Genomic DNA, 15,612 nt, shown 5'->3' with positions numbered 1-15,612 from the left:
ATTTTATTAAACAGTAAAAATATTTCACAATATTGCTGACTTTGCTATATACTGGATCAAATATATGCAGGCTTGGTGAGCAGAAGAGAATCTTTAAAAAACATTAAAAATCTTGAAAAAAATTGACTGGTAGTGTAGATAGATAGATAGATAGATAGACAGACAGACACAGGATACAGAAAGAATAGAGCAATAAAATGTGAATGGCAAAGCACAGACAACACGTTTTAAGATATTTTTTCCACCAGAAGTTCATTTGAGAACAAAGTCTCAATTTCGCTTCATAGGAGAAATATCTAAAATCTTAAAGTGATCTCATTCATATGATTTTCTTTCTGATTTGTTTTGTTTTTTATAGGTCTGCATGTCTTGCTGGTTGAGATCATGAAGATTAGGCCTGATATAGTAACTGAATTTCAGAGAATAATTACTCCGCTTTTAGTGCAGTTGTTTGTTTTTTAAAGTGAGCACTTCCACAGCAATACAGATCTGTCAGAGAGGGAGTTCAGTGTCCCTGTGCTTTTGTTTTTGTTTATTTAATTTCATCGCTCTGCATTGAAAGCCAAAACTCTACATCGGATCTTATTAGCAATTGACTTGAGGGCTTTCCAGTGCCGCCGTTGTAGTGTGGGTAAACATTGCTTAATATCTAACAGGAGATACATCTGTTATGTGGATGCATGTTGAGTTCAAGCAAGTTAAAATCCTTTAGGGTAACTGGCCTGCGGCTTCAGCTCCCACATACTGTTGTGTTACATCTCATATGAGCACAGCTTTAAATGTACAAACACTGGAAACAAAGTCAAATTTCTGTCAGGTCAGATCATTAGATTAAAGATTCAAAAAGACACTTGACTCCACATGAAGGGTAATAAAAGCGTTATTGCTTGTCGGCCACAAAATCTTTGAAGTTTGTTTACGTACCCTTAATAAAGTTTATCAGGTGCTCAGTGCAGCTGGTGCGAAGTTGCTACATCATTATGTTTGTGACAAAGGTCATTGAACCTGTCTTACTTTATGGTCATTTTACTGAAGTGCTGAAAGGGAATTCCATTTCACTTATTCTTTCTGCACTGAAATTGACCCAGACATGTATATGTGTTTTAAAATGCTTTCGCACTACAAAGCATAAGTATTGCCAAACCTGTAAAGATTTTAAATGCTTCAGCATAGACTTAACTCAAGAAACTGATGACTGCCTAGGGGATATGATACATGACTCATGATCATTAAAGAGAAATGGCGGTTATCCTATCCATGGGCGGCATTTGATGGTCAGGGTTTATAAGGGTTTTTGTTTTTCTAATACTAATGGAAATACTTTTAAAATGCTAATGAAAAGTAACTTGCGCGATTTCCACGAAAACCCTGTTCAAAATAACACAAGTGGCATTGCCATTCAAACTGTGTTGCACCTTCAGAAAATAGTTGATAATTAAATTTCACAGTTGTTTGCTTTAATTCTACTCACCTTTATGTTTCATGATTCAAAAGTTTTGATGACATCTCCTTGTTAAACACAAAAAGGATGACCATCAAAATGTCAAAACTGCTTTTTTCATGCATGCTGCCAAAATGCATGATGATCAATAGCTGATATTTTTGCTGAATATTTATATACTTTAAAAACTCTCATATAAAATATTAAAATATGTAAGAATGTTAAATAAATATTTAAATATTACACTTATAAATGAAGTACCAGTTACAAATTTTGAAGAATTAAAAGGGTGCTATTATGCTTTTTTACTATTTGAATTTTAGTCAGTGTGTGGTGTGTATCTTTGGGCATAAAAAAAAGATCTACAAAGTTACAAATCTCAAAGTCCACTCCAAAGGGAGATATTTCATTTAAAAAAAAAAAAATATTTCCAAGAAATACAACAAACGGCTCCTTTGGACTACACTGTGAAAAACAATTTGCTGAGTCAACTTAAAAAAATTTGTAACCTGGCTGCCTTAAAATTTTTAAGTTCAGTCAACTCAAAAAAAGTTTATTCAACTTGAAATGTTAAATTATACTAAGTGACAACTTAGATATTTGATTTGAATCAACTTAAAATTTTTAGGCAGCTGGGTTACTTACCCATCTGTTAAGTATGGCAAACACCAATATCTAAGTTGTTACTTAGTACAACTTAACATTTCAAGTTGATTAAACTTATTTTAGTTGACTGAGCTTAAAATTTTAAGGCAGCAGGGTAACAAATTATTTTGAGCTGACTCAACAAATTGTGTTTTTTATTTTTTACAGTGTACAGCGTTTGTTTTCTGCATGCAATGATGTGACAACACGGTCCATTAGAATATCACTAAATTAAATCCCGCCTACGGAAATTCGAATTGTTGGGGGGTGTGTAAGGACGAGGTGGGGGATTAGCCTAACTTTAGAGATGCAGCGCAGAGAGCCACTTCAACGAGCCGCACCGCGGCAAGTATAAACACAAGCATTGACTAGAGTGGCCGCTTCCTATCTTAACAAATCAAACATTAATGGAAAGCTTATTTATTCATTGTTCAAAAAAATCCCACTTTCAAAAATGGACTCTAATGACAGGTTTTGTTGTCCAGGGTCACATATTAAAATATTTAAAAATGTATTAGAATTTTTTTTTTTTTTCATTTTGTTTACTTTCTTTTTGAATTTATTTATAAAGCACATATATGTTTAAGCACTTGCCACTTTGCCCATTGATGCCCAAAGTGCCCTTTTGTCATTGCAAAACTAAAAGAGGCCTTTTTGTGAAGGCCTGCCTATATTAAAGTATTAGTAAAATGAATGAATAACACTTTAGGCGTAAATAAAATGACCCACACGATGACCTTTCACTCGATGACCTCATCCAAGAGGCCCCCCCTACGCTCAGACACATTTAGTAATTTAGCGCACTACTATGACACCTTTAATACCGCCCGCAGCTGCCGGTGAGTGGGGTTCTCAGTTGAGAGGTGTGCTTGTTTACTTATTACTTTATAAGAACACGTAAAGCAAGCATGCACAGCTGTTGTTTATATTGCTGTTTGTTGTAGAAGTAACGTTAATTGCAGCTATATACAGCACACTGCAATATAAACAAAGATGCATGTTTACTTCGTTCTTGCTGTTTAAGGGAGAATGTTTCATGGGCGTCGAGGAGACTAGTCTTTTTTATTTTAACTGACTAAAAACTATTTATACTTTGAACTATTATTATTGTAATATTTATTTTATAACATAGACTGCCTTAAAAAATAATCATCAAAACACTGGTAAAACAGGCTTATACTGATTTTCTCATTCTCTGAATTATACTTATCAATTTTGTTTTTATTATCATTATCTTTCAAAAAACTTAATATGTTCAGAACAGGATTATAATAATAGAATTATATTTTAAATGTCAAAAATATTTTTTTCTACAACTGAAAAACTACTGTAGCCTGTAAACTTAATAATATCTCTCTGGAAATAAGTTTTGGACAAGATTTGGACAACTTAACTTCAGTTTCTAATCCCAGAGTTATTAATAGATTCAAACAAAACAAAAAAAATACTAATTTAAAATAACTTTTAAAATGGTCTTTTCTGTTCAGTTCAAAGTGCTTTACATAAAATGGAATGAAAATAGTACAACAATAGAAGCAAATAATAAAAAGTTGAACCTTTTGACTGTCACCCGTCCCTGAGGGACGCCTACATTTACTTCACTATATTACAATTAAATCCTAGTCTAATCATGACAAACTATATATTGTTGAAAGGATTTAAGACTCCTACATATTACAAATTATGTAGGAACATTAATAGAATAATTTATGACAAGAGTGCATGTCAAAAATCTACATCATAACAGGAGTTCTGACCTTTGTCACCAAAACTCTTTTTTTCACTTTCATGTTTTAGAAATGACTATATATTATATACATTATATTATATTATAATTCATAATTTCAAGTCCATTTTAAAATCTGACATTGCATTACCATGGAAATGATACTTCAAAATCATATTAGAAAATGTACTAACAATTTAAGTTTTGATAGTGCACTTTCACGTCTATGTTAAAAAATGGGGGTGACAGTTAAAGGTTAAATGGTTAAAAAATATTTAAAATGAATTAAAACAGCTAAGAATAAAAAAAAATTAGTAAACATACAGTAAACACATATTATGGCATTTAATTTCTCTCCATCTCAGGCTTTAAATGAGACATTTTAAATTGAATAATTTTAAACTGAATTCTTAGAGTATCAAGTATTTATGGGGGTAATTATACCTAAAAACCTCTCTATGTTACATGAAAGCAATTATGTTCCCATTAATAAGACAATAAAAACAGATGTGAATAGATAGCCATTACCCTCTATATATGAGTAACAAAACAGAATCAGTTCAAATGAACATAGTACCCCAGTTGCTATATCTATTCCAGGAAACAATTTCATGATTCAGAATAATTTCAAGATTCATTTGAAAAAGCGAAAAAAAAAAATTAGCAAATTACGATTAGCAAAAGAAAAAGGGGCAACCTTGCTTGCACAACAATTATATTCCTGCTCAATTGGGAAATTTCGTTTGTAGGCGCAATTCTAGCTATATTTCAAAATGGAAACAACTAGAAATGTCTCAAACACCAATCCTTATTCAGTCACTTTTAGGTGAAAATATAAAATTTAAAGAGATAAGTGGAAACATAAGTCAACGGACAAAATGCGGGAAAAAAAAGGTACAAGGTGATGATGACATTTAAACAGAGAACACAGAATCAAATGAGGATATTAAGTTGGATTGGCTGTCTCTGAAATTTTCCCTGCCCGGCTAGATAAAAGGTTTTGGGCTTACAAGGGAATAACTGCATACTGCTCAATCATACCAGAGGTGGGAAATTCAAAATTTTCTGAATTTAATGATGTCATAAGGACTGGAGAAACAGGATTTTTACATATTTTTACAAGTTGGACATTATGACATGGCAATTAAAAGGCAGATGGATGAGTACTCTCCCCTGGTAAGCATAATTATTAAACCATACAATACAAAGGATAGTAAAAAAATTCATATTAAGAATTTATACCTGTATTCAAATGTATACCTGTATTCAAGACATTAAAGGTCAATGCAGATCCATATATCAGAAGAAGAGTATCTAAATATACAGCATTTACAGTGTGTAACTAGTATTTCCAGAGCTTTATGGGAATTCTGTTCTGGAAAAATACAGGATGTTTCTTTAGTACTTCAAAATTGAGAGCTAAAAAAAGGAAGTAACAAATCAAGGATCTTGCTGGAAGCAATGTGGGACATTATGAGCTGATCATGTCCATATTATTTGGTCTTGCAGAATTTTAAAGGTGTTTTGGAAGGAAATACATACAATTATACAGGAGGTTTTAGAGAATACAGGTTATATTTTACTCCTTGGACATATACTGGATTTAGTGATTAACCTTAAATCTTTAAAGTAATAAAGATTGTACTAATAGCAGCGAAAAAGCCATCACTGCATATGGCTTCAGCAAATACAGCGGGAACAGATTGTGACAGAAATATGCAATATGGAAAGAAAATATGGAAAGACAGCTTTTTGATATATACATCTGAAAGCTGAATAAACGAGCTTTCCATTGATCTATGGTTTGTTAGGATATGACAATATTTGGCCGAGATACAACTATTTAAAAATCTAGAATTTGAGGGTGCAAAAAAAAAAAAAAAAAAAATCAAGATATTGAGAAAATCGCCTTTAAGGTTGTCCAAATAAAATTCTTAGCGATTCATATTCCTAACCAAAAATAAAGGTTTATATTTACAGTAGGAAATATACAAAATATCTTCATGGAACATGATCTTTACTTAATATCCTAATGATTTTTGGCATAAAAGAAAATGTATTATTTTGACCCAGACAATGTATTTTTGGCTATTGCTACAAATATACCCATGCTACTTATGATTGGTTTTGTGGTCCAGGGTCATATTTATAAATCTTAATATGCATGTATCCATATTGCAACCCTTTTGATATTTTTTCTGTTCAGGCACTTTTTCCTTCCTACCAATCCACCTTTTTCCCCGAGTAACCAATGAGCGCCACCATGATGGATTTAAACATCCGTTTGGATGCTGTTGTGTTCTGGTCTCCATAGAAACCCATGTTGAAATGGTGTAATAAGATCGACTAAATTAATTAAACAAACTTTTTTTAGTATAACCAAATCTAAAAATGTGCATGGTTAAACAGTGCTGCTGTTGGCTACCACAGTAACAGCAATAAACTTAAGGAATTCCTGTAAAGTGCTTGTTTTGTGCACCAGCAAATGTGCCTGTGTCTGGCAGTGTATGTGTTGCATTCTATGTCAAAAGCTGGAAAGAGAAAACAAGCATGGTTTGCAGTGCCTAAACTAAAATACTCTGTGTAAAAAAATAAAATAATGTGTACTTATATTACATAATTATAATTTCGTGGAAAAAATCCTCCTAACTTCGCCCAATTGGGAGCTGTATGTATTATATGTGCGCTCATGTGTTTTCATTAAACTATGACAGGTAAGTTACTGCAAAAAGGTGGTCGCTGTGACACTGTAAAGTGATGGAATTATGGTGCCATTTTCTCAGGTTTAACACTGTATTATCACATGGGCGTCAGAATCGTTGTATGTGGGTAAGGCAAGACCCACCCACTTTTTAGGACCAATAATAAAGGACCCAATCACTTTTACCATCTCTAATTCAGCACATGTGTCTGTTTACTTTTCAGAGCGCCATCAGTCAAATCCATTCCTTTTAAGGAATGCCCTAATGAATTCAACTCCATTCCATTCTCATGCTTCATGGTACTCTGGTGGCCGCGCAGCGAAGACTGACATGGACGAGAAGAAATTGTTAAATAAAGTCGTTAAATATAAAATTATGGTGTCACATGGACTATTTTAACATCTTTACTTTTTATGTTTAATGTGCTTACCACCTTTCTGGCCTTGAAAGTGTCAGTTGTATTGCTGTCTACGCAGGGTCAGAAAACTCTTGGATTTCATCTAAAATATCTTAATTTGTGTTCCCGAAGACGAACGAAGGTCTTACGGGTTTGGAACGACATGAGGGTAAGTAATTAATGACAGAATTTTCACTTTCGGGTGAACTATTCCTTCAAGTGAATGTTCATCATTTGTTCACCTGTTGCTTTTACATTATTTTGTTCAAAACAACTTACTGTTACTTGTTGCTGTGTTCATTTCTGAGAAACATTGCCAGGTATGCGTTAATGGTTTTAGGCTATAAAGGCAATTTGTATTATTAATAGACACCAGAACACATGAAAATGGCATTTACTCCAGTAAATCTTTTCAGGGGGAGGACCCACCCACTTTTTTTTTGCTTCCAACGCCCATCAGCTCGGGAAAATATGTTAATTTGACTGGAAACACCGGAGACCGGAAATGCAAAGCAACGTTCCAGTCAGGGGAAACGTCCACCTTCAGGAAAAAGGTGGATAATCAAGAAAGGAGACCAGTAACTGTATCCTGTTTTGACTCTTTGTCTGTCAATGTTTCATTATAAATAAAAAAACAAAAAAGAATCATTTAGACATAGCAAACTGCTCATGTAGTAAACAGATGAGTTATGAGTCTAGATTTAAATGTGGCTACTGGTTTAGCACATTGCATAAACCAGGGCTTTATGTTAAGACACTGTCTTAAGGACGACTAACTTGTAAGACTAGTCTAAATGCTTTACGCAACTGTTCCTTATCTCTTCTGGAAGCTGGTTCCAACTGCGGGTAGCATAACAGCTATATTTATATCTACGCACAATATATATTACATTCTAGTTTTAAACATGTAAAAAAAAAACATAAAAATGCTTGATCTACTTACATCTGCTATGATAATCACAGGAAACTGCAGCTTTCCCTGTAGCTCTGAAAACAAGTAGATAAAAGTTCAAAATTTGCAATGATAACCATAAAAACTGCACAACATTTCCAATACTACTCAAGCAGCCTACTTTTTGGACAATCTAGGATATATCCTTGGATATTCACACATTTTGCAGACACTTTTTAATTGTAACCTGTCAGTGCTTGGAAGTACTCATTTAAGGAGAATAATTTAATACATTCCTATCAACCTGTTGCATTCTGCTTATGGCAAATAGTTCAAACTATTAGTCAGACATGCATAAAAAAAAGATAGGAAAAGATGGGGAGATCTGATACTTGCGAGTGCATGTTAGGGTGCGGTAGAAAACTAAGCGTTTAACAAACCCACTAAATGCCAATCAAGAGTGCAGTGTAACTCTGACTTGGCAATAGAATATTGACAATCAAGTTTTCACACAAATAGGTGCAACAGCCTGGGAGAACTTTGTCGGCTTGGCTTTTTGCAAGCGTTTCAGCTTTGCTCAGAGCGATTTTATCATGAAAGACTGGGCACTGGATTGGGTCGGTGAGCCGCTCTGTTATTAAATTTAATTAGAAATGATGTTTCTCAAGGTTTATGTAGAGTATCTGTATCAAAAATTTGTACTGGCATTAAATGCCCACTTTGTCAAAAACAATTTAACAGAGATTTGAAGCACATGTCAGCTTCTTTGTTCTTTGCTTAGAAAGCAATTTGCAGTGGTGGTTTGTTTCAAAGGATAAAAGGCACTAGACAACAGGAACTAGCCACTTTATCACCACAGTTCAATGATGCCTCATTCTTTAAATATGCGATTTAATTGGAACTTCTTACAAAGACCTCATACCATGAAAATTTATTGGGCAAGGCTAATGACTGGAGGATTACATTTTGAAAAGAGGGTATCAGATGTTTGTTGTTAAAACCAACTGCAAGACCACGTGAAAGGAATTCACACATCTGTGAATTATATAAAATCCATAAGCCTTGACCTGCTTGCATGTTTCATGTTCATATATACCTACTGAATTAAGATAAGGCTGATAAACAAAGCATCTGAATGAAACCATGACATTAATGTCCATTTTGGTGATTCTTATCATTTCTTATCTATTGCTTCCTCATACATGAGATAAATGTTCCACTTTTAATGCCAGTGATTCTTCATTTCGACAGTCTGGCAGAGAAACTGTGTTTAGATAAACTTTAAGAGAGTCGTGTTCACTGGGTTTCTCCATATTTAATTAAACGCTTAACCTCTGGGCATATGCTTAATTTATCATCCTCTCTATGGACACACTTTATAGAAATGTAAGAACTGTAACTTACTTTGGCGGCCGGCCAAGAGTTAATGATGGAAAATTTGGTGAAAGGTGAACTTTTAAATTCTTTAAGTAACTAGCAATTCTCTGGCATGAAGTAGCCATTGAGAATTGACAGCAGTTATGTTGAAGTTAACCAGATACATATAAGACCTGTTAATAATTATAAATAATAGTTCAGTCGAAGGATATACTGTGTAGGTAAGTTACGTTACCGATGAAATGATTAATGAGGCAGAATGAGAGAGATTAGGAATGAGGCACACGAGAGACGTTACGTTTCAAAATCTCTAATTCTCATTTTTGGAGCAAAAATATGTGCTTTATGACAACATCTGCTTTGAGTGTAGGAAAAGTTCTTACGCAGTATTCAACAGGTGAGTAAACACGAAAATACGCTCTCTTACCTTCGTTGTAAAGTCGCTGAATCCGGATGTTTGTACATGGAAATTGACTAACGACCGCTAGCAATTTGCATAAAACGCGCTCAAACCACGTCCGTTCAACGGCTCACTCAACTGAACATGCGCAGCATGATTTTAAATTTCTGCTTTTATATCAAATTCATTATATATCAATAATCAATAAATTATATATAATTAATTGTTTTTAGATGATTTTTAAATATATATATATTTTGGTTTGGTTTAAGAGTGGTGACATAAGGAATGATTTTTCCGAGTCCAAGTCCTTAACTCGTTTCACTTAAAAATACTTTCTCAGCAGCCGTTTATAAGCACTGTTTATTAATATTAAAAATTTAATAAAAAATAAAAACTTACGATGCACACTAGTCTCCCTGCTCACAACGTTCCAAACACAAATAATTTTTAGATTTATTTATTTATATTTCATTGTCTGGCTGTCTGAGATTTCGGTATGGAGTTAAAGGTTTGGATTTTATTTTTTTGCTAGCATTATATCACTTTCTGAGTGTATATTAGCACCATTTGTTGTTTTCTAATGGCATCTGAAAGAGCATTTTGATCCGTGACGTGTGACGTCAGACTTAAAGGAGAAGTTCACTTCCAGATAATGTACTCACCCCCTTGTCGTCCAAGATGTTGATGTCTTTCTTTCTTCAGTCGGACAGAAATTGTTTTTTGAGGCAAACATTTCAGGATTTTTTTTCCATATTATGGACTTCAGTGATCCCCCCAAGTTTGAACTTCCAAAATACAGTTTAAATTCAGCTTCAAAGGGCTCTAAGCGAGCCCATCCAAGGAAGAAGTTTCTTATCTAGCGAAACGATTGGTTAATTACTACAAAAATGTACAATTTATATACTTTCTAACCTCAAATGCTCGTCTTCTCTAGCTCTGTGTGAACTCTGTGCATTCCGGTTCAAGACCGGGGTATGTCGAAAAAAATGAAAAACTCCCATCTAATTTTCTCATCCAACTTCAAAATCGTCCTACATCACTGCAAAAGTACAGAGCAAATGTTTACACAGTGAACACAGAACCCAGCAAGCAATAGTCATCATTTCAACGTCTAGTTTAACTATAGACCCGATATAGTCCGGCTATTTGTAACCCACTTCTAGACCAAATAATCTTGAATTTAGTTACATGTCATTTTTTTGCAAAATACTTGTGAGATATATGATATTTCATCATGTAAGCAAAGTCAACAGCGTTTACAAGGTGTTTGGTTTTATTTCTATATTTATATATATTTATATATATATATATATATATATATGTATAGTCTATTCTAGGGCTATGTTTAGACGTCTAGGCTGTGTTTCAACGGCTAATATACGTTTTTTTAGACCACAAATTGCTTGCTGGGAAGCAGGGTCAAACGCTCTACAAAAAAAAAAAAAAGGTAAAACAGCGATTTTGAGGAGAAAATGAGACAGGAGTTTTTCAACATAAGCTAACTGTCATAAACCGGAATACACAGAGTTCACGCAGAGCTAGACAAGATGAGCATTTGAGGTTAAAAACATAATTTCTTTACGACTGAAGAAAGAAAGACATGAACATCTTGGATGATAAGGCGGTGAGTAAATTATCTGCAGGCTAAATTTTTGTTCTGGAAGTGAACTTCTCTTTTAACAAGCGGATTTATGCATATGATGTATTTGAAAAATCAGCAACAAGTTGAAACAGCAAGGTAAATCTGCTAGGAAAACACAAAACATTAATTTGGTCTCTACTTTTCAATTACAATATTGCACTCGCCGTAACCCACATGACATCAAATATGTATGAAATGGATGTCTTTCATGTCATTTTCTGAAAATCTCCAGGGAAATATGTCTTTGTATACGGGAATATGTTTTAGATGTGCAGCCAAACCCTCAAGGTTATCAAGTTACTCTTTTGAAATAATTCAGTCGAATGGTGTGAAAAGAATCTGCATTTCAAACAGCAGCAAACAATAAGAACACCCAACAGTGTTCATTCTTATAAAAGGAAACACCTCTTTTTACACACCCTTTATCCCCCTGGGAATCAAAACGATGCGTGGGGTTATATAATGTATTTTGAAATAAAAAACTCTCACTGAACTGGCTGATTTTTGAGGAAGTGAATGCATTTTACATTGTGACACACTGGATTGGACTTTTGCTCTCATGTTAATGATAATTTTGAATTGCGTGATATATTTTTCCTGCACAGGTGAGTGCTAATGGTTTGACAAATGCGTCATCCGGCCTTTTCCGAAATCACTTACAACACCCTGCTAGGTTTCTCTTGAAATTCTTCTTCGGAAGCCTTTCAAGCCACCATGGTATGATGCCAGTTTTATCAGCTGGCGAAAGGACTGACAAAACAACCTTTAGGATTTCAGTCAGCATAGCAGCCAAGAAGCGAGCAGGCGATGGTCGCGCCATGACTCATAGTTGCACGGCAGCATGGCATTTATCTTTACCCAACTGTGTATTTGCCTTAGTCATATCAGCAAATCTCAGGTTACTCATCCCGGCTGAATCGGCCTGGGTTTTAATGTGAATGTCATTGAACTGGTGTAAACCTTGCCGGTCTTTATCCAATCCTTTTCAGCCACGACACAAGCGCTCCCCGGGGAGCCCGTGAGAAACGCGGTGGCGTTCGAATGGCGGGCGTGTCCGCCTGCACCCCGTGAGGTGACGCTTCGCGGCTGGGGACCCCTGAGGAGAACCCGAGCCTTTCCCCTCTGACTCATTAGACCTCTCCTCTCTTCTGTCACGCCTACGCGGCAGTGTCATCTCTCCCTCCGTCCCAGCTCGACTTTGGAGCGGGACGCCTCGTCCTGAGACAGACCCCCCCTTTTTCGCTCCTTCGTTGCTTACCGAGGGGCCACGGAGATCTCCATTACAGCCTCCTGCCCAGAGACGCAGCTATTGGGAGGCGGCGGAGAAGGCCTTTCACAGGAGTATTACAGAACAGCGTCGGGCTCTGATAAGCCTCCGGTTACGGCCTCCAGGGACCCGACTCGTCCGTCTCCGCTCCCCACCTGGGGGCGAGCGCTTTCTCTCGCGGCTGCAGAAAGGGCTTTGTAAAAGGGCAAAAAGCGCGCAACACAACTCTATTGGTAGAGGCTTTTAGTAACCCTAAACCACATGACCTGTGACTAAGGTCCTGTGCCGATTCCCACCGCCGAGAAAAAACACACACAATTTAAATTCATAAAGACCTTTGTCACACATTCAAAAGCCCTTTTTTTGTTAATGTACGTACTGTCACAGGAGAGGCTGGCATTCAGGGGGACAGGCTTATAGTGTCATCTGCCTGGGCTCTCAACCAGCGTACCAACCCACACGAACGCCGCTAATGCGATGCGAGGGGGCCGCCGAGAAGGGCAGAGGCGACCGAGCCGTAGACTGTTATGCAAAAACGCTTCCATTTTTATCTGTATTATGCATTCTGCAATCTGGGTTCAAGATTCAAGAGACGGCAGAGTTTATTGTAGCGCGCTCAAGCGCCTGCATATTTGAGCAGCGGGAGGCCGCTGCCCACACAAGCGTGGCACGGAGAACCGAATGTCTGTACATCCTTAACTCGCACAAATAAACTAGCTCAAATTACCAGTTTTGGCGCTACTTCTCACTAAACCCTTGAACCACCATTATGCTTAACAATGCTCGTTTTGGCTGTAATTGTTTTTAGTGAGCATAATAATACTGAGGTAACAAGGATTTGTTACCCTACAGGGGTGTTTAAAGGCCCTGGAGGATCTGTGCACAGCAGGTTTACATTAGGTACCACCATACACACCTTGTTAGCTCAGAGTTGGGCCTAACTTTTACAACAATTCCCTGATGGTATGCGATCAATCACCTTAAGTGTAGCGCATTTTCACTCCACAGGCTTGTATTTGGACCATAAACAGCTTGTAATTAATTTGGGGATTGAAATGCTACACGAATAAAAGCACTTAAAGGGATAGTTTACTTAAAAATTTGTATTCAATCACAATTTGCTCACCATTATACCATTCTTAACCAGTGTGTCCACTGGTTTTGTCCATACAGAAAATCAGTGGGGTCCAAAACAACAAAAGAGTAAATGATGACAGTCCTGTTGAAAAATCCAGCATATGCTGGTTAACTATGTTTTTAATCATGGCTGCTGGTCTGAGTTTGTTTAAGCTGGTCATGTGCTGGTCCTGAGCGGGAGCTAGTTGCTTAGGACCAGCACATGACCAGCTAAGAACCAGCTCAAACCAGCAGCCATGCTTCAAAACATATCTAACCAGCATATGCTAGTTTTTTCATTAGGGAGAATTTTAATTTTTGGGTGAATTATCCTTTTAAAGGGGTCCATAATATACTTTGGTTAAAAATTTTTAACGGTTGTGTAAAGCAACACCCTTTTTACCTTGTCAAAATGAGCTCTGCAAAAATCATCCTATTCTGAGGGATTGTTCCTTTAAATGCAAATTAGCTCTGTTTATCATTATAGGGTAGATGTGTACATCTACTGCTAACACTGCCATTTTAATTTTCTGAGCAGTATGATGTCATATTCCCACCCTCAGCCAGTTGTGCGCCAACTGCCATTTTCTCAGCGTCCGAGTCGCTGTAGCGACAACAATATTTAGTAAACAATGCAGATGTTTTGTAGCTGGATGTAAAAGTGAACATAAGAGTCTTCATTTTCTCCCGACATGAGAGCCACTGAGGACACAGTGGATTAGTTATGTTTTTAATGGTAATGCGCCACTGGATACACCTAAATTCGAGGGACAGTTCAAAGCAGGGTTTGCGTAAAAGTTTAAACTCAAGGATGCATGAGTACCCAATTTTCGTGATCCAGCTGCACCTCCAGAAGAAGTAAGTCTCACACTTTAGGGGGTGGGATGAGGTGAGCAGAGCTCGTTAGCATTTAAAGAGACATGCACCGGGTCCTGTGAACAGAGCTGTTTTTGACAAGGTAAAAACAGTGTTGTTTTACACAACCACAGAAATTTTAACCAAAGTATGTTGCAGACATTTCATGAAAACCCTAAAGAATGGGGAAATGAGCATCCAATGTCCTATTTAATCATACCGGGAATTTAAATGAAATGCAAAATATTGAAATACTAAACGCTGTGTTAAAAATGCTCACATTATGGATATTCTTTGGAAACAGCTTTTGTATAAAGCCTCATAAAGATTACATTCCAAATGTACTGTTTCATTTAACAGGAAAGAGAATGGTATCATTTAAATGAAATTTGAACCCTTAACCAGTATGCTCAGTGCGTGCGATTGTGGCGTGCTGTTTCCTAGTAAATGAAAAGAAAAGATATTTGACCCATAACAACCAACGGCACACACTCTTAAAGGAACAAGTCACTCAAAAAATGAACATTGTTTTACTCTCATGTCCTTGCAAACCCACATGCTCTTATTGCTTGTCTTCCGTGAGACACAAAAAGAGGATTCTACAGTGTAATAAAAGTCAATGATTTGTTAACATGGAACAATCAAAGCATCATTAAACAGCTCCATATAAAACAGTATCAATATTTAGTCATTTGAAGATAATCTTTATTCATAGAGCTTTATTGCGGAAAAGCAGCTTTATGGTGTTAAACAGAAAAATAGTTTTTCAATAATGCAAAGCTCTTAAGAGAGGACAATAGTAAACAGTCATACAATAGTTTTGTGTGAGGAATTTGTTAGGTGTTATTCACTAGAGGCGGGAATCTTTCATTACCTCACAATTCTATTCATATTGATTCTTGGGGTCACGGTTCGATTAAAAATCGATCACGATTTTTTTGTGCACACTGGACATCAAACGCACTGGTATTTTATTACAAAAACACACTAGTCTATAGTATGGGTAGTCCTGACTCAAGAAATCAGTGTTTCCTATTAACTAATAACTTCCTAATAAATCAAAAATATTTCACACTTCCCCTTAGGGATGTGTCCGAATCAGCTCGTACGGTTGTTTAGGAAGGAAATTCCATGTACTACGAAACGCCT

The sequence above is a fragment of the Labeo rohita genome, chromosome 25, assembly GCF_022985175.1.
Source record: "Labeo rohita strain BAU-BD-2019 chromosome 25, IGBB_LRoh.1.0, whole genome shotgun sequence".
Classification (NCBI taxonomy): domain Eukaryota; kingdom Metazoa; phylum Chordata; class Actinopteri; order Cypriniformes; family Cyprinidae; genus Labeo; species Labeo rohita.
Note: the sequence above shows the minus strand (reverse complement) of the source record.